The sequence below is a fragment of the Saccoglossus kowalevskii genome, chromosome 3 (genome assembly GCF_978046115.1).
Source record: "Saccoglossus kowalevskii chromosome 3, keSacKowa6.1, whole genome shotgun sequence".
Classification (NCBI taxonomy): domain Eukaryota; kingdom Metazoa; phylum Hemichordata; class Enteropneusta; family Harrimaniidae; genus Saccoglossus; species Saccoglossus kowalevskii.
In genome coordinates, this window is record NC_140643.1 from 15,775,216 (window position 1) to 15,802,959 (window position 27,744).

General features: G+C 35.0%; 1 long non-coding RNA gene across 1 annotated transcript in view; it reads right to left on the reverse strand.

Annotated features, from left to right (window-relative positions):
• The window catches only part of LOC144364578 (uncharacterized), a 36,188-nt gene extending 23,551 nt beyond the window's left edge, over window positions 1-12,637 (reverse strand). Inside the window, exon 1 of the long non-coding RNA XR_013422885.1 lies at window positions 12,566-12,637. This is a non-coding gene — a long non-coding RNA (uncharacterized LOC144364578). The remainder of the gene's footprint in view (window positions 1-12,565) is intronic.
• Window positions 12,638-27,744: the final 15,107 nt, after the last annotated feature.

Sequence of the window (27,744 nt, forward strand, 5' to 3'; positions counted from 1 at the left end):
ATTCATTCAAACATTATGAGTCTTTTGTATGGTAATCTCTAATCCGACAAATTTTAGGAGTCGATAAAGTTTCTTACGCATAGAGACACACAATTAACACAAAGCAGCTTTTGAATTCATAGCGCGGCGAAGGCAACGGGTAGAGATGACATTTATTTTTGACCTACGGTTAATAATGACGACTAACTAATCTGTCAAAGATTAAACCGTTCCAAGACCGCCATGCACAATGAGAATTTCACGCTCCACTGCCTTCCGTAAAACGATCGCGTGCTTATGGGTAGTTTTGATATAATATGTTATTATTTCCAAGTTATATGGATATTGTTATGTATTTGGAATCACCACTTCTTGTTCATTTTTTGTATCTACTGTAAGTAAAATGTATATATTGCGTGGAGTGCAAAATAACTTAGTTATTATTATAGAAACTGAGTTCATGTACTATGGGACTGATTTAATCCCCATCTTGCTTCGATTAGTTACAATTTGAAATATATTAATAAGGCTAAAGCCTTTTTATAAAATAATACTTTTAATAGTTTGACCTTGCATTGTTTTTTAGATGTTCTCTTTATTGATAAACCATGAGATACAAAAACACGTCTCAGATTTGAGTGTCTACACACTCGCAATGTCAGCGCGCTTGACACTACTAAAACCTACAATCGCTAGAAGCGGGGACGAAAGTAATATCTGCGAAAGAAATACGTTCTTGTAATCAGTATGTTTCCGTAAAAGTAATTTCCTTGAAAAACACGTAATCCCCTAAAGCCAAGCAAGAAAAGAAGATACAATTTAGAGGAAAAAAATGCCAATGGTTACTATGTAATTGGAAATTTGTATAGCCATTCGAGCTTCTTTGGTTGAATTCTAAATAATCGAAGCGCTGGGTTTTGACATTAGCGCCACGCAGTTTTTATTCATTTTCTTGTCCTACTGCCTTTTTACGATATTGATCTGTTTTCGATTATCGAGGCATCTCACCACCTGTTGCTGGCACATGAAACAGTGATCCGCCACATAGGTGCGTGTAAGATTATTACTCAGGGAACAGTATGCTATTTGCGTCCAACTAGACAGTAAGGAAGATATCAGTGTGGCCACCCTGGGGGTAGCAATTTCAAATTGAGGTTATTTATATGCAGCTGGTTACTAATCCTTACCCTCCACCTGCTAATTTCAGTGATAGCCGCTGGAGATCAACGTGCATGCCAGGCCCTTAATACTAACAATGTAGCCGAAGATGAAAAAATAAACGCAGATAATTCTACAATTAATTTGTGTTCCCAATCGCAAAAATGATGGTTTGGTATGTAGAGAGTATACACGAACGTGGGCATCTGTCACATAACTGACTTGTACAGTTTATGCCTTAGTCACGCTCTGTCTAGACTAAGCCTGCTGAGTTGCCAGCGGCGTACAGGCCAGTTAGTTAGCCGTACCATGGAGACCCATTACATAAAGTAGCTGCCAATTAATGCGGTCTATGCCCCCCATAAATGGACACTCTACCTAAATAGCAAGCGTCTTAATTCCCGTCAGTCGTGTAGATAAGATGAAGTATCGGACGGATCGCGATAAAAGCCGTTGAATATATGTACAGTGCGACGCACTCATCGATGTAATATCATGATTCAAGGACTATTTGTTTACATTGGTTTTACAATGTATTCAGGATATACGCCGTGACGTATGGGGCATCGGGCAATGTTCAAAAGTGGAAAAGAATATACATATATGAACAGGGTTGTCATACACAACGAAAATACAAATAAGAGCATTATTCAAATGAATACGATATTGTGAATTTTGGGAATATGATACTGAAGACAAAGAATCGTGAAATATCGCTTAGCCACAAATGGCTGCCGAGATGTCATTGGGAGCAGAGAGTCGCGACACCTGTTTTTTTCCCCTAAAATAGACAGTCCTTCATTCCTTCCCGTCACCGAGCTCTCTGCCTTTTTGACATGTGTAATTATGTTATATCGTTATAATGAACTCCTTTGTAATGAATTTCCTGATATAATGAACACATACCATATCAGCCGGTCATAACAAAGCAATGTACTATGTGCTTCGTTATAGTAAACACTTCACTATAACAAAGTAATTGTATGTCCCCCAAAGAGTTCGTTATAACGAGGTTACAGAGTAATGAGTTCTTGCGCAGCACTCAAACTGAAATATACAAACAATACACCTAATCACTATTATCTGATACCTTCAGAAGCCAAATGCGAAAATGTGGTTGTCATGGCTACTAAAAAGTGACAACTCAGAAGGCTGTCATATATGTTACATCAAACACATAGCGTTTAACATACAAACAAATGGTAGACACTGCTAGTCACACCGGATATGCAAACTCTAGGTCAATAACCCTGGGCATATAATATATATATAATGGGATAACGATGTATAATAATTAAATTGCCTTACTGTGTCCTTCGTTCTTATCCTTTCCGTATTTATGATTGTGAAGATTTTTGTTTTAAGCCAATAAGTGTTCAATCATAAGCTGATCATTCAATACGTGTCAATGGCTCCATTTGAAATCCGGAAACATATCGTTGGGAATCATTTGTTTATTTACATTGCTATATGCCCCCGTATTGTATACATCATCGTTTGTAGACACGTGTTTGGTAGAAATGTGGATCAGCTGGCGTACCAAGTCATAAAATCAATCAATTCACGAAACTGAATTACCAGATGAAACAACTCAATGCACGGAGGATTCGTGTGTATTTAGCCATGGAATACTATGTATGTCTTTTTCATTCGAAACATGCTACTATAATAAACTCATGACAACAACACAACACCCTGATTCGTAAGATAATCTAGAGAGAGGGCTAATCTGTGAGATTTAGTAGCATCAATCCACCAATCCGTAGCGCCCTCAAGCGACGACGCGCAATATTGCTGGAATATACTGCGTCTTTGTATTCATTTGGAATATGGGAAATCTCTAAAATGCAGTATTTTATGGTGATCAAGGGGGTGCAGTTTCTTCTCCACCTTTTACGTCTGACTGCCGTTGACATAAAGTACCACATGTGCAGAAGCAGCACCAGGCGCTGCTTTTTTAATGTGTCAGTTTCCCCGCGACAACAGCTACTCTTTGCGACAGGAACAACTGTCGCACTGCACTGAGGATATGAACAGTACACAAGGTCGAGAACTTTACGTCCCCCTCCCCGAAATGACTGCGAATGCCGCGAGCCTGGCAAGTTAAGATGTACTCGTTTGTTTGGACGGCTGAGTGTGCGGTCGATTATGCGAGTGAAACCCACTATCTTCCTAACGGTGGTTGGAAACGCTAAACATTTTGCCACATATCAGGTGCCTCACTACGCTACAGAGTACACTCGTCACGCTAATTCAAAGCCTGCCGGCAATCTTTGAACTAAATAGATAATGTAGTCGCTACATGTCAACGTTAATAATAGATCATAAAACTGTATATACTATATTTGCCTCCAACCAATATATGGATTAACCAGAGACTGTAACATGTCCAGATGTAGCAGGGATGTTGTAGCAAAAGCGGTATTGAGTAAAATTCTGTTCCACGAGACATTGTTCTAATACATTTACTTTGTTATAAACAGTATATACTTAGTTGAAAATAAATAAATTCAATTGGATTATGATATAAATTAATTCAAATTTATTGACAGTGACATTTTGCAGAAGTTGCTTTTAAATATGAATATCCCTTCGCACTTTGCATCTAAAGTCAAAGATTTGTATAATCCTATATTTGAAATTGAACGCAAGGGTGACAATATAAAATTACAGTTCCCAGGGAACAGCTTATGTTCGCACGTACTACACCCAAATTAGAAGTGCCAATTTATCAAGAAAATAAACAGGCGAATATATCTCAACATGCGTACTCCTTTTAATTGTACTCGTAATATTATGTGTCATCTCTTTAAGTTGTCGGATATTGAAAGAGTAATTTACCTAATCTGGGAAATCCTCAGCAAAGCGTTAAAGGCAGTAAAATATTTGAGAAATGAATCTCATTATCTGATAAACGAAGGACTCGAAATAACACTTTATTTCAGTCCACATTTATAGCTGCTTCACGTAAACGTCAATGACACTATTAAATAACTGGTATGTTCCAGTTTCAAAATAACGTGTATTCGCAGATACGTAGAAGACTGTCTCGACATCATTGTTCTACTCGGCTCACGTAGCTTTCATGTTGAACATTATAACTGAGCATGCGCACGTAGTCACACACTACTGTCTGGACACCACATTTGTATTGTGGCTGTAGGCTGTCATAATGCAAGTGAGCAACAAATACTTTTGATTGGATCATTTTCGCGGGTGTAATTTATATCTCCAATGGTTTTCTTTCTCGAATAATGACCTCACGGACTGAGCGTTGCCAGTACAAGATAACGCGACATGCGTCCCACTCTCCCTTGTACACAGATTTAGTCAACGGTGTGCCAAAGGACTTGGTTATAAATATTTGGACTTAAGGTAGCGAGACTATTATTTGTGTTGAAAATTACGATTTTCACATTTATTAATTAATTAATGAAATGCACCATAAGCTTTCATATGATAAAGTCAATATAACATAGAATGTCATGTAAGTTGGTTAAAATGTAGATTTTCTGAAGGGAAGCAAGGCAGCCTCAGTAGTGTTTTCCAAAATCAACAACACAGGTTTAATCTGTGTGCCTATAAGTTTCAAAGATAAACTCAAGACAAAGCAATGTTAGGATGTGTTATCAGTAGCTATCTGACACACAATGAGTGTTTCCAAACATTTGAGTGGTTTGTCCCCGCCCCTGTTTGTTTCACAGATTAGTCATTTGCATATGAATGTGTCAGACGCAAGGTCACACAGCCACTGAAAAAAATCATTGATTTTGGTGTTTTCATATGCCGAATTTATCCAATTATAGCTATCCCATTCCTTTATTTTTTTGGTTTCCAATAGCCTTACACATTTGGATGTCCCTACACATGGTAAAACAGACCTTGATGGGAAAACAAATTGATTGTGCCGATAAACAAGCTTGAAAATCTTTGCTGTTACTTCATGGACGTTTTCTAGGAGTTTATGTTTTTCAAAATACAAGGTCTTTAACAAAAAATAACGTATACTTATTGTCGTCGGATTAACACCAAATTTTCACAGCTTTAAGGTGACAATGAGAGGAACTTGAATGTGTCCAGACAAACTATTTCATCGATTATTTACCAACGAGTTGTGGTTTGAGTTGGGGGCAATGCGACTAAAACAGTAATTGAAATTCAGGACACTATTTTTTAAAACGCGTTGCTTGAATAAAACTGACCAGACACATTCAATTTACCAGACTATTGAACAACTAGGAAAAGTGAAAAAAATACTTCTTATCGCTAGCATAAATGCGTAATTATTTTTTTTACAGAAAAAGTAATTTTTCACCTTTGATTGAGTAACGCGTCGTAGAATGCAGATACGGGTATGCAAAATACACTTGTGAAAAGCTTGAAGTCTGGCGATTCTAAAAATATATACTTTCCCGGGTCTATTTGTAGTCATTTAGTCACAATTAGAAGATGAAAACAAGTATGCAAATAATAGTCCCGCTACCTTAATAATTATGATGATTGTTTATTTCGTATTTTTGGTTTTCAAGAAACAACACACTCTCTCATCAATTTCAAGAAACTGGTCCTCACACTTGCTTCTGGAGGTTATTGCCCTCAATAGGAAAAATGTGATTTCAAATGTTTTCACGACATCACGAGGCTCTTTGTATATTTATCACATATAGACAACACGTGAACAGTCGTTAAACTACCCATTAGGGACTCTCGTCACAGACACATTTGAAGAGAGACATTTAACGAGAGACATTAAAACAAGGAAAGTAACTCAATTGTATGAATTCATATAACGGTTAACGTTTGTGTGTGTTTGTGAACAGATTTCCGAGAACATAAAACAATCGACAGGAAACGAACGATTTAAAAGATAAGATACATCGACGCCATTTGTGAATAGTTGCCTGATTTTTTTTTTGATTTCCACTGAGACAGTTTATAAAAGCATGTTTTACGTTAAAATGTCGTCAGTCAAATTGGTTAATTTGTGCATTATCAGTTATTGATATTATTTGTATAATACGTAACGACTTCCTCCTTACCTCTACGTCACACAAACCAAGTACGCCCGAGTCATGATTTTTCGATTTATATGACCAAGTTCACAAAGCCTGGCTAGGTCCCATACACAATTATCAAGATGTGGTAAATATTCCGTGTTATACAACACCAATAATAACAGACAACGACCCTTTTTTCTAATATTACGTGATTTCCAGCCCATTGCTTATATCTCAATTGTTTTAAACTAGTAATGTCATGTCATGGTAGTTTTAATGATAATTCTTACTTAAACTGTTGGTCAATTTTCAACATGACACGCACTTATCAATTATATTTTGTTAAATATTAGGCAAGATTCATTTTTTATACCACCTTTTTTTTCCATGTTTTTTTCGGTATGAATTTGTTTATTTTTCAGAATCAAAATAATTTTCTTTATTTTGTAGCCTATTATCAGAAAGAGGACGTGTTATCGGTATTTGTCCTTCAAAACACCAATCATATCTCGTGATTACACTACATGTAATATTGAACGGATTTTATTACTGTCTCCAATTAGTCGAAGCCCTATCTAATTGCACATCACAAGGTCATTTCAGATTCACACGTAGTTACAAAATTCCTTTTGGGAAATAGTATATTCTTTAAAGAAGTTTTTTTGTCATGGCTTCTAATTACACTGGTGTTTAAATTGTATATTGTCATTCTATGGCACGAAATTGAGCAATGTTTTTGACAGCATTGACAATTGGCAATTCGCTTGATTTTCTCCAAAATAGTATGATTAACTAATCATTTCTCGACACATGCGGCGTGGAACCGACCCTGATTTGATTACAGGGATGTATCTAATCACCATAGCAACATATGTAAATCGTAGGATTATTCGGGAACAATGATTCAATAGTTTATCAGTTTTCGAAAGGATCATACCTTGCCCAGTGAATATATGAATGAATGAACGAATAAATGAATGAATTATAGTCCATTTGAATTTACATGTGACTTCAATACAATACTGGTTGTATACAACAGAATAATTGAGAGAGTCATACATTCCGCTTAGATTTCTGAATTCAAATAGTAAAAATCGACGCTGCGCTCGTGCGATCCAACATATCGGGTTTCGGTTTCGTAGACGTCCAACAATAAAATCATCGATACGCCGAAATTGCCTCTCAGTCAGTTTCGACCTAAAAAACACCAACAATCAACATCTGTCACCAATCAGACAGGGGCAGATTTTATTCAAACTTGGTATCGATACTATTCATGTTATGTTGCTGGTACACGATTTGATTTCACGATTTGATTTTGCTTTGCCTAAAGAACTATTTCGATCAATGTAGACACAGCGACAAGACATATTAGTATATACATGCACATAAATTTGTATTTAATTTTGATGGCGTCCATGTATCTACCTCCAAAAAAAGTTGAACAGATAAACACGTCACCAACATATACATATGTATATATTAACATATAAAACATGTTCCTCCTTGTAAATGAGTGTACGCTGTTAGATGCACTGTGTAAAAGGTGCACATTCAAACAACATATATTTTGCTCCAAAAAAGACTTAGATCTAACCTTGTTATAATGTTATAATGAACACTTTTATAACTAGTTGTTTAGATAAAGTGAACGACAGAAAGTCGGGGATGTTTTATAAATATATATATTTTTTTAAAATAATAAATCCACTAATATGAATTAGTTCAACACCATCTAATCAAAAGCAAACGCAGTTGCTACGTCAAATGAAGACATGCGCGCGCATTATGAAATATTTGAATTGGGAAAAAAAGCTGATGGTCAGTATTTACATTTTCTTGTAATTACTACTAGTTTCTAATTCGTGATGTATGAATGTATTCATCAAAGTAAATGTGCTTCTCTGAAGTGTGCACAGTGTTTGGCGGCACAAGGCCACACAGTCAGCTTGGGGAACCGACCATTCGGTGAAAATACTTTTTCAGTCGTTTTTAAAATGCAATTTCCTTATTTCCCATTTTATAATTCAATGAAACCTTAATGATTTTTACATCGGATCGGATTCAATTGTCGATGATTCAACGTGATCGGTACAATCAGTGTAGAGTAATGCCTGAACTTTTACGTTAGTCTGTTAAATAAATTCCGTACATATTCACATCATAGTTATTCATTATAAAATCTTGTTTATTGCGTCTTTAATCTCCTGCTTCATTTTGTTTTTCACAAAAATAATAACTTTTGTATGGACTTTGTTACTGACGTAGGTATGACACTCAATTGCACAGTCAGTTTGTAATATGTTGTCAATTGCCTCATGGAATATAATTTAGCATATTAAGTTTAACCATTTCAATCCCAGTGAGACTTCAAGCGAATTGGCATAGCATGCAATTATACTGCTTTTAGAATTCCTATTCTCCGTTGTATGTTCCTTGAAAATTAATAATGATACTTGTACTACCCCGTCAGCTGAAATATATGCAGTCATTTCCGCCTGTTTATGAACATTTTTTCCTGGTTTTTGCAGAGCTGATTTCCCTAATATATTCCCGGTTTGAGCCATTGAACATGATATATAGTGCAATTTTTTTTCAAGGTTCTTATTCAGTGAACAGATGGAATGTTTTATGATTCCCCCCCCCCCGACAACCTGCTCGTATGTATACAATGTGCTGGACTGTGTCTAGTGACACAATCAATAATGCACATAATCACCCGAATAACACAATGCAAATGCAAGAACAAATAACAGAATTAATCTCATTCCAGTGTATCAACATTACTGCTGGCATAAAATAGACGCTCTGGAATTGTGTTTTATTCTAGAATATACATAATCATCATATCCAAAACGCCTCTAGTTTGGTGAAATTATTTTAGTTTCATGCTTCATAAATAAGCTATTGTTGTATTTTGTTTGAATGACATGTATCCTATCTGTCTCGCGGGTACATTGTATGCTGTCTGTGATTGGTAGGAAATCAAAGCATAATGCTATAAACGACGTTTTTTGTTGTTGACTTTTGAATGACTGTCAGCTTACAATTTTTAACATCTCAATACAATATTTGTGAGTTATTCAAAATTGGTATAACTAGAAGAAATGCTGTGTTTTGTGAATTTGGAAATGTTTCGACAGACTCTGTTAAATATCAAAACTGTCGAATAATTCATTTCAAAAGCTATCTCGCTGCTCTGTGCACATATGCATGTTATATTTTCAAGATGTTATTCAACATACAGCGTAAAGTCGATTAACCTCACAGAAAAAAACAACAAGAATAATCGCTGAATTATATTGGCCAACGTGGATTCAAGCGACACCTGAAGAATGGTCGAACAGTTCGACAATTTGAATTACTGATTCTACTGCATAATTGCATTATAAATAACTCCAGAATAAATAACTCCCTTTTAGCAGGTCAAGACATCTATTATATCTCTAGGGATTTTACTCCGCATACTGAATAAAACCTGCTATTCAAATGACTCTATCACATTACTAAACGTAAATGTAAAAATAATGTTTACTTCATATACGATGTTCGACGTACCCGGTAACGAATTTAGTTGTGCAATCTCTGTGGTAACACCCTCAGGAAAATGTTACGATAGCATATAATATATATATATATATATATATATATATATATATATATATATATATATATATATATATATATATATATATATATATATATATATATATATATATATATATATATATATATATATATGGAAAGACTAATTATCTGAATAAGTGACCAGTATATTTACTTATACACGAATTCCAATGCGCAGGTGGTAAATCCTTCCTGTCTCCAATTATAGTTTTAATTTGGCTTAGAGTGCGTAGAAAGGAGTATTTTTACCATGGTTACGTCGACGCACTTGCCTGGTGTACTCGAATACGTGCGTGCATATTGTCACAGTCAATGCCAGTGATGTTTATTGCTTAGCGATTGTAACCTTTTCCACTGTGTACAATGGAAATATGCTTACACGAACTTGGGCGACTAGAATCCGATATCAATTAACTCCCGAATCGTTGAAGTGTTTACCTGCTTCCAAATTTGTATCATGCATTCACTGGCCGCCATAAATTCACGTAGCAATCCATGGAGAAAAAAAAAGGTTTGATTGGAAGGATTATATATATATCTTTGGGCCAACACAATCAAATTCAAATGAAATTCAAGCGAGTGGTCTACTATGTCGACAAAAGACTCACTTCTATATAAGGAGCTGAAAAAGTAAAAAACAACGGGTCATGTTCACTCTCTCACAATAACTACTCAAATGAACGTTGGAACTGGACGATACACTAAAACTAGTTATCGTCAACGATTAAAATACAGACGCTTGTTAATTACAGACAGGACAGTATTTCACTCACGATTCCCAGTCACACGGAGTAATGCTGAAACTTGACACTTTCCAAGCTCTATACGTAATATAGTAGCTGTATTGCGAGAATTTAATCTCAAATCACAACAGGGGAATACTAATTTATCGAATCTAGCTAACTAGAACACAGCATGCGACGGATTATTTTGAACAAAATCAACCCGAAAGCAGGTCTGATGCAATTCATTATAAAACGATGAGGTCAAATGTTATTGATAATGAAAGAGACAATATTAGACTACAGTGGCAGCTGGCTGTAACTCCAAACATCGTAATATAATGCAATATTGTAATATACAAAATAAAGTTTGTCGCATAATTATTTGATATTTTACACGTTCGTTCACTTTATTTGTCTTCGTTTGTCGATAATCGCCGGAGTAAATCGTGTAGTGAAACAACGTCAAACACATTTATTTGACAACGTAAACGGATATACTATATTATTTAAAGGTTATTGAAAAATGGGATCATTGAATATAAGCATCCCATTCGTGCACACGTGTCCCCTTCTTTAGATGAGACGTTTTACACAAACTACTACTGTGGGCAAATGATAGAGCTTACAGGGGACTATGTAAAAATAGCCTCGGTTCGGCGCCTTGTGCTGGGCATGGAGCTAAGATATACTATGGGGACAAAACATCTGATTGACGAAGCTTTCCATTTTACCGTTTTCTATCGTGGAATACGTCATTAATAGTAAATCTTTATCGTTTGTTTATGATTGTAAACGCCGTGAGAAAGTGTAGTCTACACTCTCGTATCAACACGTTCTGATTCGTCCTCGTGCGTTCAACAGCTGACCACAATTGTGGCATTGTGTTTGTAAAGCAAAAATCACGAATCTCGACGGCAGCCATTTTTGATTTTATTTGGTAACGCTCATTACCCATGAATCTTTGCGATTTTTTCAATCATTAGTCGATTTACTGCCATGTTCGCAAAAGATACTGCTCCACAAAACAAAGTATAATTCACCTCAATAATTATGTAATAGTTTGGAAAGAAGAATATAATATCGCTATGCAAACTTGGTATACATACATTTTATTAATGGCAATTACGTAAAATACTCCAGCTCAAGTTGTATCTACTGTACATGTATGCGAATCTATTAAAAAGAGATGTAATACTAATGGAACCGAGGCTCAAACCGCCTTGGCGCCTCAAACTGTCGTACCTGTTTTTTTAATCTTCAAGACACAGTCTAAGGTACGCTACACGCGACACTTCTGTAATTGCAAAATACACAGTCGATTGAGCAAATGAGTTGCGGTGCATGTGTCAAACGCGTTATCATGCCGGTATCAAGTCTTGTTTCATTAACCATGGATTATTCTGCACACTACGGAATTACGCAACGGAAGATATCGGCGTTGTCAGTAGTAAAGAGAGTAAAGAGAAAAATACGGAACCATAGCACGTTTATACTTGCCGGCACATTCATTGTAACTTTAGTGTACACCCCCCCCCCCAGAAGTACCTGGGGTACACCTCCAACACAGTTTTTAATTCATATTATGAACGGGATTCGGCTGTTGCTAGGTTACCCTGTTGCTGCAGATCAAAATGTTCAACTACACGTGTTTTTATGGTTCGCTGCTCTGGTTGATGTGGATTTAACAAAAGACACCGGAGAATGCAGGGACACCTTTGTGTCTCGAATACAATTTCGAATTACATTTGATGTCACGTACGTTCGAATATTCGAAGGCAAGTTATATCGCAAACCACAACAAATTCGTTACAATTCGAAACGGATCTGAAAACAGATTTGAGTTAACAGCTGACAGGAATGTTCTTGACTAGAAGAAACCAAAAACAAGTCGACGGTTTAGTATATGAACAGTTGTAATCTATGCTCTGAACATATTTGATAAAGCATGTTAAAAAAACGGGTTACATAAATTACGCGACAAAATGTGATACGATGGTTGTGAACTTTACGCACACCCTGACGCTTACGTAACATAATGCAATACACCAAGTAACGTTGCATAGAGCAGATTTCTATTACCTGCAAAGTACTTCCCCAGTTCTGCCTCAGTCTGTATTCTCTAGTGTCTTTGACATTACCCCGAGACAGTGTGAAATCAACAATATATTCACGTGCAAACACCATGTGGCGCAGTCACAGACCTGAATGTGTTAATAACACATTTGCTTATTTATCGAGTTCTGAAACAAATTACATTTCGCCCCGAGACGTAATCACAATCACGCCCATCACCGCCTGATGTTTCTTGGTCGCAATACATGAATGTATATATTTTCACACGGTGCGCATCTGTTCGTGAGTTAGCATTTATCTATACTAAAATTCGACCAATGACATGATAAGGATAGGTAGTTCATTCACCCAAGACATTGGTCAAATTGAAAAGTACGGCCATAATGTCAGGAAAATAGTTCTTTGATCGTATTGTTTCAATAGAGAATATCAGTTACTAAATATTACTAACAGCATGATGTCAGTAGATCTTTGTACAATAAGCTTGCAAGGGATGTTTGATATATATCTTACCATAGACAAACACAGGTCCAATCAAATTGAAAAATCACACAGAGCTATGTATTTCCATTTTCGTTAAACGGCTGCTATTCCTTATTCGTTATTATTTAGCGTGCCGATTAACGAGTTCCAGTGTAAAGGCAGTTTTTGGCTTAAACTAATTGAGTTATTTAACCAGCATTTTTCGAATTTAAACATACATGTATACAAAATGAGTACATCTTCATCTACACCTTGAAATAGCCATGGCCATATCATCATTTAAGATGACTTGGTCATCGGAACTGAGAGTTAGAGGAGATTAAGATGTGACACTATTCATCAATCGTTTGTCTGTAATTTATCGCGATGTGGCGCGTTCAAATTGCCACTAAAACTTAAACCTTGAATGAATCGCGCAGTTGTTTATACATCACTGACGATTCACTTCAGCATTAGGTATCCATTTTCACGGACAAGAACGGAAATGCGTCCCCACAACACTAAATATATAGGCAGTAATGATGACTCATATCATGTTGAGATCACGTGACTTCCGAACCTTCCGTTTAACACATTTGATTTACCATGTTTTGCTAGAATATAAATGTGGAACGATAATAATCAACCACAGTCCAAGGGAATATCGGATTACATTTATGTGTATTATGTCTTGTATTCCCATCATGCAACGCGCACAACAAAGTGAAAATATTCTACAATTGCATGCGTTCTAATTAATGCAAAGGGAACGCCCACTAGTGTATTTAAAATAACAAAAATGGGCAAATCTGACACATTATTCTCTTAAATTGAAATTCTGTAAATTTGACAGTTTTCTTATTGGTCCTTCAATAGTTTTTTGAAAATTTGAAATCACGTTTTGGGACGTATAATCAATCTAAACATGTCACGCATTTGTATATACTTTGATGAGTACCTATTTTGTTTCTAATTCAAACCAAACAAGAAACGCTCAATAATAAACATATTATTGAATGAATTTAATGAACAATAACTAAATTATATTATTATGAATCTGTCACTGTAACGCCATAAGTTATAGCGTGCCGTAATTATGCGGTATTGCACTGGTTATTTTCATCCTACCATATTAGGAAATGCGAATTCCAAATATGGAGCGATTACCTGCGTGCGCGTCCTCTAATAACAAAACAAACACGGCAGCCCCCAGGGTTTGACCGGACTCAACACAAATCTGTTCAAAACTTTTTGTTTTTCGGTATTCTCATGTATCCTTGGTAGGAAAAGATGTATAATAATAATAATAATAATAATAATAATAATAATAATAATAATAATAATAATAATAATAATAATAATAATAATAATAGGGGCATTACGGGGATACTGCAAAATATGCACCCAGACAGTAAGCCGTCGCATCGACCTCCGCTGCGCGTCGGTCGATACTCCCGCTGTACTGTCTTCGTGCATACTTTTCGGTATCCTCGTAATAAACTCATATTATTACATGTTTGTGTATGTTTATGCCACTCATGAATTGCTTCATGTAAATGAAAAAAAAAAACGAATAACAGATCTAGTAATTAATTTGTTAATTAACTAATTAAGTATTCCCGGAATTAATGCTTTTGATTTATTGTTGTCATTGTGTGCGTAAATTAATATTTGTTATACAGTGTCAACTGAATGACTCTCAGTGATATAGCAACACATAATTATTATTTCACAGTGCCTGGCCTGGGTAAAATAAGTCGTGTATTTGACATCCTGAATAAATCATATTAACATGAAAAATTTCCCAATTTACTTGTTGAAAGAACGAGTTTCAAAAATGCTTACGCAATGCTCGCATGCTGAGAAAAGATAGTTATATTTAAGTTTACACAAAATAGATTTATTTCGGATTTTCAATATTTCAATGTCGAACACTAAGATTGTCAGTACCAGCAGTGAAGTAATCGCATTATCCTCAGCGACTTGAGGGGTTATTATACGTAATGGCACCACGTGCAACACTACATGTTCATCACGTTATTTGTAATGGCAACAGCGTGTAATTGGTTATTATTCAAGTGGAAACCAGACACACTCTCACAATGAACTGATATTTAGTTGAATTAGTCTCTGCCTGGATAGTTTATATAATCCTGTAACTGTATTTGAATAACGCAACGGAGAATCTTCAAGTTGTATGCATTGAAGAATCATTATGCAATTTCACTGGCTGTGCTTCCGCATGACTTGCATTCACGCTAGAACACTAACAATGATTTCAATTAAGCGGACGACTGACTATGATTTTGGTCCAGAAATTTCATTCTCTGCATTTAGCTTGAACTGAATAAGAGTAAAAAGGGGATTTTGATCTGCTGCATTCATGAACTTGAGTGAGATATTTTTTTTTCTCACCATATTTTTATGACGATAAACTAGACATATGTAAACATGCTATAGTAGCGTTTGTACAATAACAGACAGAGACTTTAAATAGCGTTTGTTGTCGCGGCACGCATGTGCGAGATTTGGCTCTTATATAAACAAAGATGGCGGTTTTGGTTGTTGCGCAAATCAACGAATACAAACAGATTGGTTACCAAGCTTTAATTGGGCTATTTTTTGTGATTAGAAGGTATCGAAGGAGTCACCAGCGGTGATAAGTTCAAGTCCACTAAGATCAAAACTCTTGCTCGTGATTTTATTGGAAAAGCCCATTGGATTGTGGGAAAGTCAATGTTTATCAACACAAATGTTGCATATGCGTGACACAACGACCATCGCTTTTAATTGAACTAGATATGTGTGCTTTGATTGCATACGCACGATGAGATTTAGTTTTTACTGCAAATCAAGTTGAATTAACCCTGGTTCGTTTGGTCTGGCGTCAGTATTTCTTTGATGAGTTGCATGTGGGTCTTATATTTTGTCCGTCTAGGTGGTAATATGCCAACATGCATGCCAAGAATATTCAGCCGAGGTATATTTCTCTGCGTGGCTTGATTTTAATCGTTAGTTTGCACACCATATTTTCTCCTGGTATGTCTTTGTGCTTTTTCTTGCAATGGATTCAATTCAACTTTCTGCAAAATAGATAATTAAATTTACCATAACCAATTGTTAAAAGTTAAGATATTTAGAAACGGTGAAATTCTCAATAGCGACTTCAAAGGGAGAACACATTTTGGCGAAGGCATGAAACTATAAATATAGCAGGAACACTAAGATAGACTTCGGACAGTAATGATTAAGTTATCTAGTCAGAAGATATATTTTGTTTTATGCTCACCCGATCGACTGCGCTTGTGCAATCACGTACAGTTCCCGGATGAGTTAGTTGAGAATGGCTTTCCGCAGCGAATTATAGGGATGTGCAAGTTTATTAGTAATCGTTATGATTCAATGAATATAATGGATTTTAGTATTTCCCAACTGCTGTATACTTTTAAGACATAATCCGGAGTAAGCTAATGTCCTACGAGTTCAATAGAACACATGCTGGATATTTTATCGGTATTAGTTTCAACAAACGTCTCAATAAATAACATTTAATGAATAATCTCCCGGGGAGGCGGGTATACAACGAGATTTGGACCAGTTTTACGACATATATACATGACAAATAGCGAGTGTGAATATGGAATGAACTGGTCGAAATTGTGTGGTATACTCGCTTTTGGGGTGGTTGTTTCTATTATATTATACTAAAAACAGGAATAACTTCAAAGCACTGATAATTGTGTCCAATTGTGATACAACATCTAAAACGTTTTATTTACAGCCATGGTTAAAAAGGAAGTGACCTGGAACTAACATACGACAATTGTAGATACATCGAACAATGGAGCAATTCGCATCCGTATTTCGGCGTTGCGAAGTTTTCGTGTAGTTTCCTGTTGGCGATAACGTTGGTATATGTAAAAAACGTTTCAGTCGACATAATTCCTACAAAATACAGAAGCAGATTGGCCCTGCGTTTTGCATCTTTTGCGTATTATTGAAGGTTGCATTTTCCTTCATTGTTCGATACGTCCATAGCTAACGATTATTTTTTGCCGATTTCAGTTGATAGAAGGAATTCACCATTCTGTGTGTTATGCACGTTTGGGACCTATATCTAAACACAGAAATCCGTACCATATCGTCTATTTAAGCACATGATGCATAAATGAAAACTTTTTCTTGTCCAATCAGGACGACGTATTCAGGCAGAGGTAATGTTGGTATAATACAATTTCGTATGTTCTGTTTCATAGTAGTTTTGATAGACTTCCGCTGGACCGTAAAAAAACAGTGTATTATCAGGGGTAAATCTCTTTTCTCTCTGGGTTCTCCACACGTGTCAGGGGGGAATCTCGTCTCGTCTCTCTATCGCGTCCCCTTGAGATACGGGATCGGGAAATTCACTTTAACTTTACAGTCAAATAAGGCACACACAACGAAATACGTTTCAGCTCTCGTCTTAGTCGATCTTTTGGAGCACTCTATAAGACACAGCGCCCTGGGAAAAAGTCCCCAAGACTCTCACAAGGCTGAACCAAGACTCGCCCAAGACTGGACTGCCTCAAGGCTCGCCCCTGGACTGGACTCTCGACTCGACTCGACTGCGTCTGTCGTGGAGTATTCGCCAAGACCAACTCAAACTCTCTTTATTCATTTTCAAAACTCTAACCAATTACAAAACAGTAAAAAGACACTAGGGCGTAACCTTCAATCATAAAGCCAATCACACTAAGTACTGAATACGTCATATCTTTTGATTAATCGTTCACTACATTAATAACTATGGATACCAACTGTCAGAATCGCGACGGTTATCTGGTAATTAGTTCCAAATCACTGAGCCAAGTTCCGTCCAAAACTTCAAATAGGCCTAAACGATGACAGGCATAACACAGCAATTCGCTAATAATCAACTAATTAAGTCGGTTAACAGATACGCGAAAACAAGTTCATGACAGTATCATTACTATCTTTCTGTCGCTACATAAGACCGACAGAAAAGCTTCCCTGGAAATACTCAAAATGCACGTATATATGACGAGTTCGATAACACACAGTCAGAGTAGACGCGGCTCCACATGTCAACTCTGGACGCAATTGCACTTAGTTGTTTGATAGGAAATTGAAGGGCTATTTCTATTTATTCTTTAAAAAGTATGACCAGTGTTCATTATTATGTCGTTTTTTTTTTAGTAAATACATTAATATGGAATCTTTCATATCAAGCATACACCCTGGGGCGCACTTGGTTGTACATGATGCTGTGCAAATTTAATAATTGTTATTACATTGTTGCTATAGCTGTCCCGTGTACATCAGCATTTAAAACTGTAGTCAATGTTAAACACATACATTAAAGCAAAGGAAAATGGATATTTCATCAACAATATTGATATCGAAACTCCAACTTCAACGTTTCCTATTCAGTCATGTTACTGCTCTCACGTATGAATTTTAAATAACGCCCAGCAAAAATAAACTTGCGTTACCTTTGGTAACTAGATTTAACGACGAATTACAATATCTGTACGCATAAACAGCCGGCATTGTTGTATTCAACGCCATGTTTCTCACGCTAAATATAAGTTGAGAATAACAGTGTTCTTATGTTTCACTCAATTACTCGCAACTCATTTCAGCCCAGTGTACATCATCTCTGATGTAATTTGTAAGTTTATTTGTCGCACAATATTTTGTGTTGAGATAAAGACAAAATACTGAATATGGAACACATCTGATGCTAACTAGAATTTTGACATGTATTTCACATACTACTGATTTTTTTTGCAGCACTAAACAAGACTTCCGTCACGTAAATTGACTATAGTAGACTGTAGTGTTTCGGCTTTCTGAGCTAAACACAGCAATGACATTTAGCCTTATATGTCGTAGTCGCTATACGTGCAGTCCATTTTAATGTTGAAATCATTTGAATCTAATGATCTGCACCAGAAACTGAGCTGTATACATATATGTAGTGACACTAAGGTCGGGCTGCAGTTGTACAGACTACAAATATCGGAATAATATCGAATATCATGGAATAACTTTTCATTTAAAATGAATTTGACATTTTAATGGCGACGCTACGTGTGCCGACACATCAAGACAGTAAAGAGATTTCAGTGGCGTCGTGTGCAATTCTACTAATCCTCGGTGAAGACTGATTCGTACCAACAATATTTACCTTTCAGTGTTTGATGCATATACACTGTTTTCTTCAAAGCAAACATATAATACAAACAGAACTGGTTGCATATATAACAGTATATGAAAGTTCACTATCTGATTGCAATCTTGTGGAATTTAAAATAAAAGAAGAAATAATGTTCTAACAATGTTTTTCCATGGGCGTAATTATACCCTTAATGGGTTTAGCAACATTTGTAGTACGTGCCAACACTCGTATCATGTTTGTATTCATTGAGTGACAGAATGACAGGCGAACTGGTATATATATGAACCCAATGTTTAGGCAGTATACGGAAAACGAAGGCGGATGAAATGTGTGCCCGTACGGGTGGACACATGTATGTACTAGAAAATAGATACAATGGTAAAACATGAGTGTTCTTGTCTTCTAGAAGAACATATCTATGCAAGTTAATCATCTGTAAAAACGGATGCATTGGTAACGCCGATATAAGTTGAGGACATCATTCAATCTATGCACACAGAGCCTCGGGCTGCATACTTACATGAGTTTGCGGAATCTATGAACTTTTAAATTGTTGATATATTTTTCCCCGGGTGAGCATCATTATTTTTTGAAATGAAAAAGGACACTGCAATGCATTGTTGAAATAAAACATTCATAGATATCTTATATACGGCTACTCCAACATTAGACTTATGTATCGATACTTGAAAAAAAATCGTTATTCGAAGATTTATCACTAAGTGTGTATTCGCTATCCTTTGATAAATATGGGTTACGATGAATCGCGCACAGTTATCATTAAAACTCTTATGATAACAGATTGGAACATATAACACTCATTTTTGTATCGCATTTTTCACTTCCACACGATTGTCTGTAACTCATTACAACACCGACAGACAAGAATAAATGTTGGTTATGATATTTTAAAGATATTCTTTTATTGTTCAAATGAATTGGTTATGATGGTATTTTAAAGATATTCTTCCCTAGTCCAAATGAAACTGGTTATGGTATTTCAAAGGTATTCTTCCATTGTTCAAATTAATTGGTTATGGTATTTTAAAGGTATTCCATAGTTCAAATGGATTGGTTATGGTATTTTAAAGATATTCTTCCATAGTTCAAATGAATTGGTTATGGTATTTTAAAGATATTCTTCCATTGTACAAATGAATTGGTTATGGAATTTTAAAGATATTCTTTTATTGTTCAAATGAATTGGTTATGATGGTATTTTAAAGATATTCTTCCCTAGTCCAAATGAAACTGGTTATGGTATTTCAAAGGTATTCTTCCATTGTTCAAATTAATTGGTTATGGTATTTTAAAGGTATTCCATAGTTCAAATGGATTGGTTATGGTATTTTAAAGATATTCTTCCATAGTTCAAATGAATTGGTTATGGTATTTTAAAGATATTCTTCCATTGTACAAATGAATTGGTTATGGAATTTTAAAGATATTCTTTTATTGTTCAAATGAATTGGTTATGATGGTATTTTAAAGATATTCTTCCCTAGTCCAAATGAAACTGGTTATGGTATTTCAAAGGTATTCTTCCATTGTTCAAATTAATTGGTTATGGTATTTTAAAGGTATTCCATAGTTCAAATGGATTGGTTATGGTATTTTAAAGATATTTTTCCATAGTTCAAATGAATTGGTTATGGTATTTTAAAGATATTCTTCCATTGTTCAAATGAATTGGTTATGGTATTTTAAAGAAATTCTTCCATTGTTTAAATGAATTGGTTATGGTATTTTAAAGAAATTCTTCCATTGCTTAAATTAATTGGTTATGGTAATTTAAAGGTATTCTTCCATAGTTCAAATGAATTGGTTATGGTATTTTAAAGATATTCTTCCATTGTTCAAATGAATTGGTTATGGTATTTTAAAGATATTCTTCCATTGTTCAAATGAATTGGTTATGGTATTTTAAAGATATTCTTCCATTGTACAAATGAATTGGTTATGGAATTTTAAAGAAATTCTTCCATTGTTTAAATGAATTGGTTATGGTATTTTAAAGAAATTCTTCCATTGTTTAAATGAATTGGTTATGGTATTTTAAAGATATTCTTCCATTGTTCAAATGAATTGGTTATGGTATTTTAAAGATATCCTTCCATTGTACAAATGAATTGGTTATGGTATTTTAAAGAAATTCTTCCATTGTTTAAATTAATTGGTTATGGTATTTTAAAGAAATTCTTTCATTGTTCAAATGAATTGGTTATGGTATTTTAAAGATATTCTCCCATTGTACAAATGAATTGGTTATGGTATTTTAAAGAAATTCTTCCATTGTTTAAATTAATTGGTTATGGTATTTTAAAGAAATTCTTTCATTGTTCAAATGAATTGGTTATGGTATTTTAAAGATATTCTTCCATTGTTCAAATGAATTGGTTATGGTATTTTAAAGAAATTCTTTCATTGTTCAAATGAATTGGTTATGGTATTTTAAAGATATTCTTCCATTGTTCAAATGAATTGGTTATGGTATTTTAAAGAAATTCTTTCATTGTTCAAATGAATTGGTTATAGTATTTTAAAGATATTCTTCTATTGTTCAAATGAATTGGTTATGGTATTTTAAAGGTATTCTTCTATAGTTCAAATGAATTGGTTATGCTATTTCAAAGATATTCTTCCCTAGTTCAAATGAATTGGTTATGGTATTTTAAAGATATTTTTCCATTGTTCAAATGAATTGGTTATTTTATTTTAAAGAAACTCTTCGATTGTTCAAATGAATTGGTTATGGTATTTCAAAGATATTCTTCCATAGTTCAAATGAATTGGTTATGGTATTTTAAAGAAATTCTTCCATTGTTTAAATTAATTGGTTATGGTATTTTAAAGAAATTCTTCCATTGTTTAAATTAATTGGTTATGGTATTTTAAAGAAATTCTTTCATTATTCAAATGAATTGGTTATGGTATTTTATAGATATTCTTCCATTGTTCAAATGAATTGGTTATGGTATTTTAAAGAAATTCTTTCATTGTTCAAATGAATTGGTTATAGTATTTTAAAGATATTCTTCCATTGTACAAATGAATTGGTTATGGTATTTTAAAGAAATTCTTCCATTGTTTAAATTAATTGGTTATGGTATTTTAAAGAAATTCTGTCATTGTTCAAATGAATTGGTTATGGTATTTTAAAGAAATTCTTTCATTGTTCAAATGAATTGGTTATGGTATTTTAAAGAAATTCTTTTATTGTTCAAATGAATTGGTTATGGTATTTTAAAGATATTCTTCCATTGTTCAAATGAATTGGTTATGGTATTTTAAAGAAATTCTTTCATTATTCAAATGAATTGGTTATGGTATTTTATAGATATTCTTCCATTGTTCAAATGAATTGTTTATGGTATTTTAAAGAAATTCTTTCATTGTTCAAATGAATTGGTTATAGTATTTTAAAGATATTCTTCCATTGTTCAAATGAATTGGTTATGGTATTTTAAAGAAATTCTTTCATTGTTCAAATGAATTGGTTATAGTATTTTAAAGATATTCTTCCATTGTTCAAATGAATTGGTTATGGTATTTTAAAGAAATTCTTCTATTGTTCAAATGAATTGGTTATGGTATTTTAAAGGTATTATTCTATAGTTCAAATGAATTGGTTATGCTATTTCAAAGATATTCTTCCCTAGTTCAAATGAATTGATTATGGTATTTTAAAAGTATTCTTCCATTGTTCAAATGAATTGGTTATGGTATTTTAAAGGTATTCTTCCATAGTTCAAATGAATTGGTTATGGTATTTTAAAGAAATTCTTCCATTGTTTAAATTAATTGGTTATGGTATTTTAAAAGAATTCTTCCATTGTTCAAATGAATTGGTCATATTATTTTAAAGAAATTCTTCCATTGTTTAAATTAATTGGTTATGGTATTTTAAAGAAATTCTTCCATTGTTCAAATGAATTGGTTATGGTATTTTAATGACATTCTTCCATTGTTCAAATGAATTGGTTATGGTATTTTAAAGAAATTCTTTCATTGTTCAAATGAATTGGTTATAGTATTTTAAAGATATTCTTCCATTGTTCAAATGAATTGGTTATGGTATTTTAAAGAAATTCTTCTATTGTTCAAATGAATTGGTTATGGTATTTTAAAGGTATTATTCCATAGTTCAAATGAATTGGTTATGCTATTTCAAAGATATTCTTCCCTTGTTCAAATGAATTGATTATGGTATTTTAAAGGTATTCTTCCATTGTTCAAATGAATTGGTTATGGTATTTTAAAGGTATTCTTCCATAGTTCAAATGAATTGGTTATGGTATTTTAAAGAAATTCTTCCATTGTTTAAATTAATTGGTTATGGTATTTTAAAAGAATTCTTCCATTGTTCAAATGAATTGGTCATATTATTTTAAAGAAATTCTTCCATTGTTTAAATTAATTGGTTATGGTATTTTAAAGAAATTCTTCCATTGTTCAAATGAATTGGTTATGGTATTTTAATGACATTCTTCCATTGTTCAAATGAATTGGTTATGGTATTTTAAAGAAATTCTGTCATTGTTCAAATTAATTGGTTATGGTATTTTAAAGATATTCTTCCATTGTTCAAATGAATTGGTTATGGTATTTTAAAGGTAAACAGTAAAGTACTACAGTCGTTCGCTCAAACCAAATATACAATGTATTTACACGTGCTGAATCCGCCGCAAGAAATCATCATCGAACACACAAAGCGAAACGGCCATGGTGCTGTAAATAATGATACAAATACTTCACTTGTAGTTTTTCACTCCGGGCAGTCAATTTCAGAAGTAGAAACGGAAGCTATATTGTGGCTTGAAATCAAGTTCATGTAGACGGCAAAATAATACATTAAATTAAATGCCCTGCTGGCGTAGAAATTGTACTTACAGCCACAATCATCGGATAAAATGTCACTTTACGCATAACATGTATCGGCAAAACAACAGAATGAAGTGGTGCCAGTGGCGTTGTAGGACATTTCCAGGGATATCGGATGTTCCGAACGAACGAACTGAACCACAAAGCTGCAACGCTGGTCATAATTTATAGCTAGACGAAGGTGAACCATATACAAGGTAAATCACTTCGACATTGAAATATATTTATATACTAAGGTATACATACACACATCTGTATTGGCGGATACTATTGAAGGTGACATGTGAGAGTAAACTCACTAGCAGAGGATATTAAATAACTGCGGTTTAACATAGTTGTAGGTAATTATATATAATCCTATGATATTGCGGCTCAGGTTGATGATATTCTGAAGGTAATCCCGAGTGTCTGATTACGTAAAGCTAAAAGAACCTAACTAGTACTAACAATTCAGAAGTGATGTCTTGGGTTAGATTTTTTAGACTGTTCAACACAGTATTCATTATACACGTACATACGAGGGGCGTCGAATAAGTAATGCTCCTGACCCATTTCCCATAGCAGGAGATTAATGAAACTTGGCACACTTATTAGCCTTTCTCTACCACCCAGAGTTATGCATTTCTTCCATCCTTTGATGCAGCTCTGGACACCGGTATTGTAGAACACCCCCAGGTTGGACCTCCAACCACGTCGTAACGTCGTAAAAGCAAGGCAACCTCAACTGGGAAACGCTTTCCTTTCAAAAACAAGTTCATGGCTGGAAAGAGATGAAAGTCAGAGGGTGTAAGGTCAAGAAAGTAAGGGGGATGGGGAGGATTTTATGGCCACACGCCCGTGCTGATCTGGCGACATGCGAGTTGTGGACCTGAGCGTTGTCCTGCAGCTATTTTGTGATTGTGGTACCATTTGCCAGGAAATCTGTCATCACTACTCCGTCCTGGTCCAAGAAGACTGCGAGCATGACCTTGCCAACAGAGGGCTGTACCCTTGCTTTCTTTGGAGGTGGTGAGTCCAAGTGCTTCCACTGCATTGACTGGGCTTTAGTCTCATCATAGTAATGAACCAGAGTTTAATCCTGTTATCAGTCTTTTGAAAGACTTTGACTCATCTTCTTTGCACATTTCCAAATTCATCCTCGAGCACTCGACGCGTTCTTGCTTCTGGAAAGATGTGAGAGACCTATAAATCCATCTGGAAGACATTATGCATATGCAAATGATCATGAATAATAGTTTCCACATACTCTGTATTAATCTTGACCTCTTGGGCTATTTGGCGAACAGTATTGCGTCGATCTTCCAAAATGGCTGCCTCAACTTGACGGACAGATGCCTCATCAATGGCAGAAGAGGGACGACCAGGTCTGGGAGCTGTTTCCACAGACTTCCGGCCTTGTTTGAATTCACGATGCCAGCGTTTTACAAGGTCATATGACGGTGAATCATCACCATAATTTTCTTTCATTTCATCAAAAGTCACCTTTGGTGTGCGCTCTTTCAAATAAAAAAACGGATCACTGAGCGACACTCACCTGGCTCCATTTCACACATGACTCAGTTCAAACACCTGTAAATCAGAAACAACCATTAGTTCAGAGCTGTTTTTTTTGCAACATAACCCTTAGAAATGTAAATCGTTACACATGCAAAATTTCATCTTGTCCAGACAACTGGAAGTGGATCAGAGGGAATTTCTTATTGAACCCCCCTCGTACTGTTACTTTGACCTTAACATTGGGATCACAATAAAAGCATGAGTACCAAGTTCTGAAGATAATGTTGATGAACATACATACACATAAAAGAGCTTTGAACTGTTGGCCATAAATGACCATGTCACGTTGGTTACACAGAAACCTGTGTGACAAGTATATTACCCCTTGTAGCCCAATACTGAACATACAAAATCAAATACGGTAACCATGATATTTGATCTTTCTTTCAAAAATTCACCCAGGTGTTATGAGTTGCATGTGCCGTGTATCAATGACATGGTTATTTTCCCGTTGTAGTTATGTAACAAACATACATAAAGTCATACCGTCACCTTGACCTTTGGCCTCAACGTGTAGTCAGGTCATGTGAAGTGCACAGCGATTATGTGCTCCAATTTTGATGGCAGTGTCCATGAGTTTCTATAAACTGTCAGATAAGTACGGGTGTGGTAACAATAATTCATTTTGTCAAGCTGGTGTGTGTATTTTCGGAATTGAATTGAAAATAAAAAAGAAATCCTAGCGAAATGAAGAAAATATCACCAATGAACAGAATAGTTACTCAGAATAGTTCGACCATTTCACTTTTTTTCAGAATATGGAAATTTGTGATAAATATATAATCCCAGTCACGATATTTTCTATTAGGATGACTTCAACATATCGGGAGATTAATTGTACATGACATGTCGCCACCATCACCACTATCAATAGATCTACATTCAATTACAATTCGGGTTTAAAGCATTTGAAAATATATAGCGACAGTTATCATATGTAAACTAAAACGGAGATTAAACAAGTGTTACAATATAGAACTAATTTCTATAGGGCTTCAACTACTTACTCTTTGCTGTGCATTCGAGTACATAACCTTTAGGTGTAATATTGTTCTCTGAGCGCTCAAATATATTTGATCTCATTTCATGGCACGAAATAAATATTTAAATATATAAAATATTTAGCTATTTTAAAACAAGGCTTTTAGCATTGCGGACACCCAATCATGCTATAATGTAACACAATGAATGTAACACAGTGAATATTGACTATGCTAAGAACCAGCACTCGCATTCGGGTTCGATAAGTATTCCTTTGGCAGATGAGTGACGGTTGACTGAGTCTGATACACGATAATTACAGCACCCATTGACACATAACCATCTCACATGTGTAGGGCACAGTTTCAACATAATCCCTACAGTGACTTGGCACATTATTATAATCATCGCCAGGAGAAACTGCTCAAGGCAGTGTTCTAATAATTGAAAACGATACGGATTTAGCACGGTGTTACGGTATTATTTCACACATAGAGGTACAATATGCTACAAGGAAATACTTTGATTATCGCTGAACTATCTTATTTCGCGCGTTTCAATTTCACTTATACGGCTAAGTACATTATATATCAAGACCGGGATCTACGTATGTAATTCTTTTACATCATTGAGCGACTGCAAATTAAGACATAATAAGGACGCGCGTAATTATGAAAAAGTAATAACTGATATTTGTTCCACCGATCTTCATGGAACTATAGCGCTAGTGTCAATTGGACAATTCCTTTTATCCGGTATGTGAATAATTCCGTCATCCTCCCACATGTCAAACTCGTCATCACTGTGATGAGTTCTATGGGCGACCTTCCACGTCTATGAGCGAGCATTTACACAATAATAAACAGACAAATCAGAGGTCGAATTACTATTCTATAAAGTCTGTGGTATAGCATTATATTTCCAATGACCTCGAGAAGGTGACTGAAAGAGTCATCTATGTGACTGACATAACCGACGGTATAGGCTGTCTGCGAAATTGCAGTCAAATTAAACATGGACTTTGAAATCTAAATTTGTTTCATACCACATTACCTTCCGTACATTCTTCAGTACATGCACGAAACCATTCATTCCTGACAAGCCATGCGATGAATATTCCCAT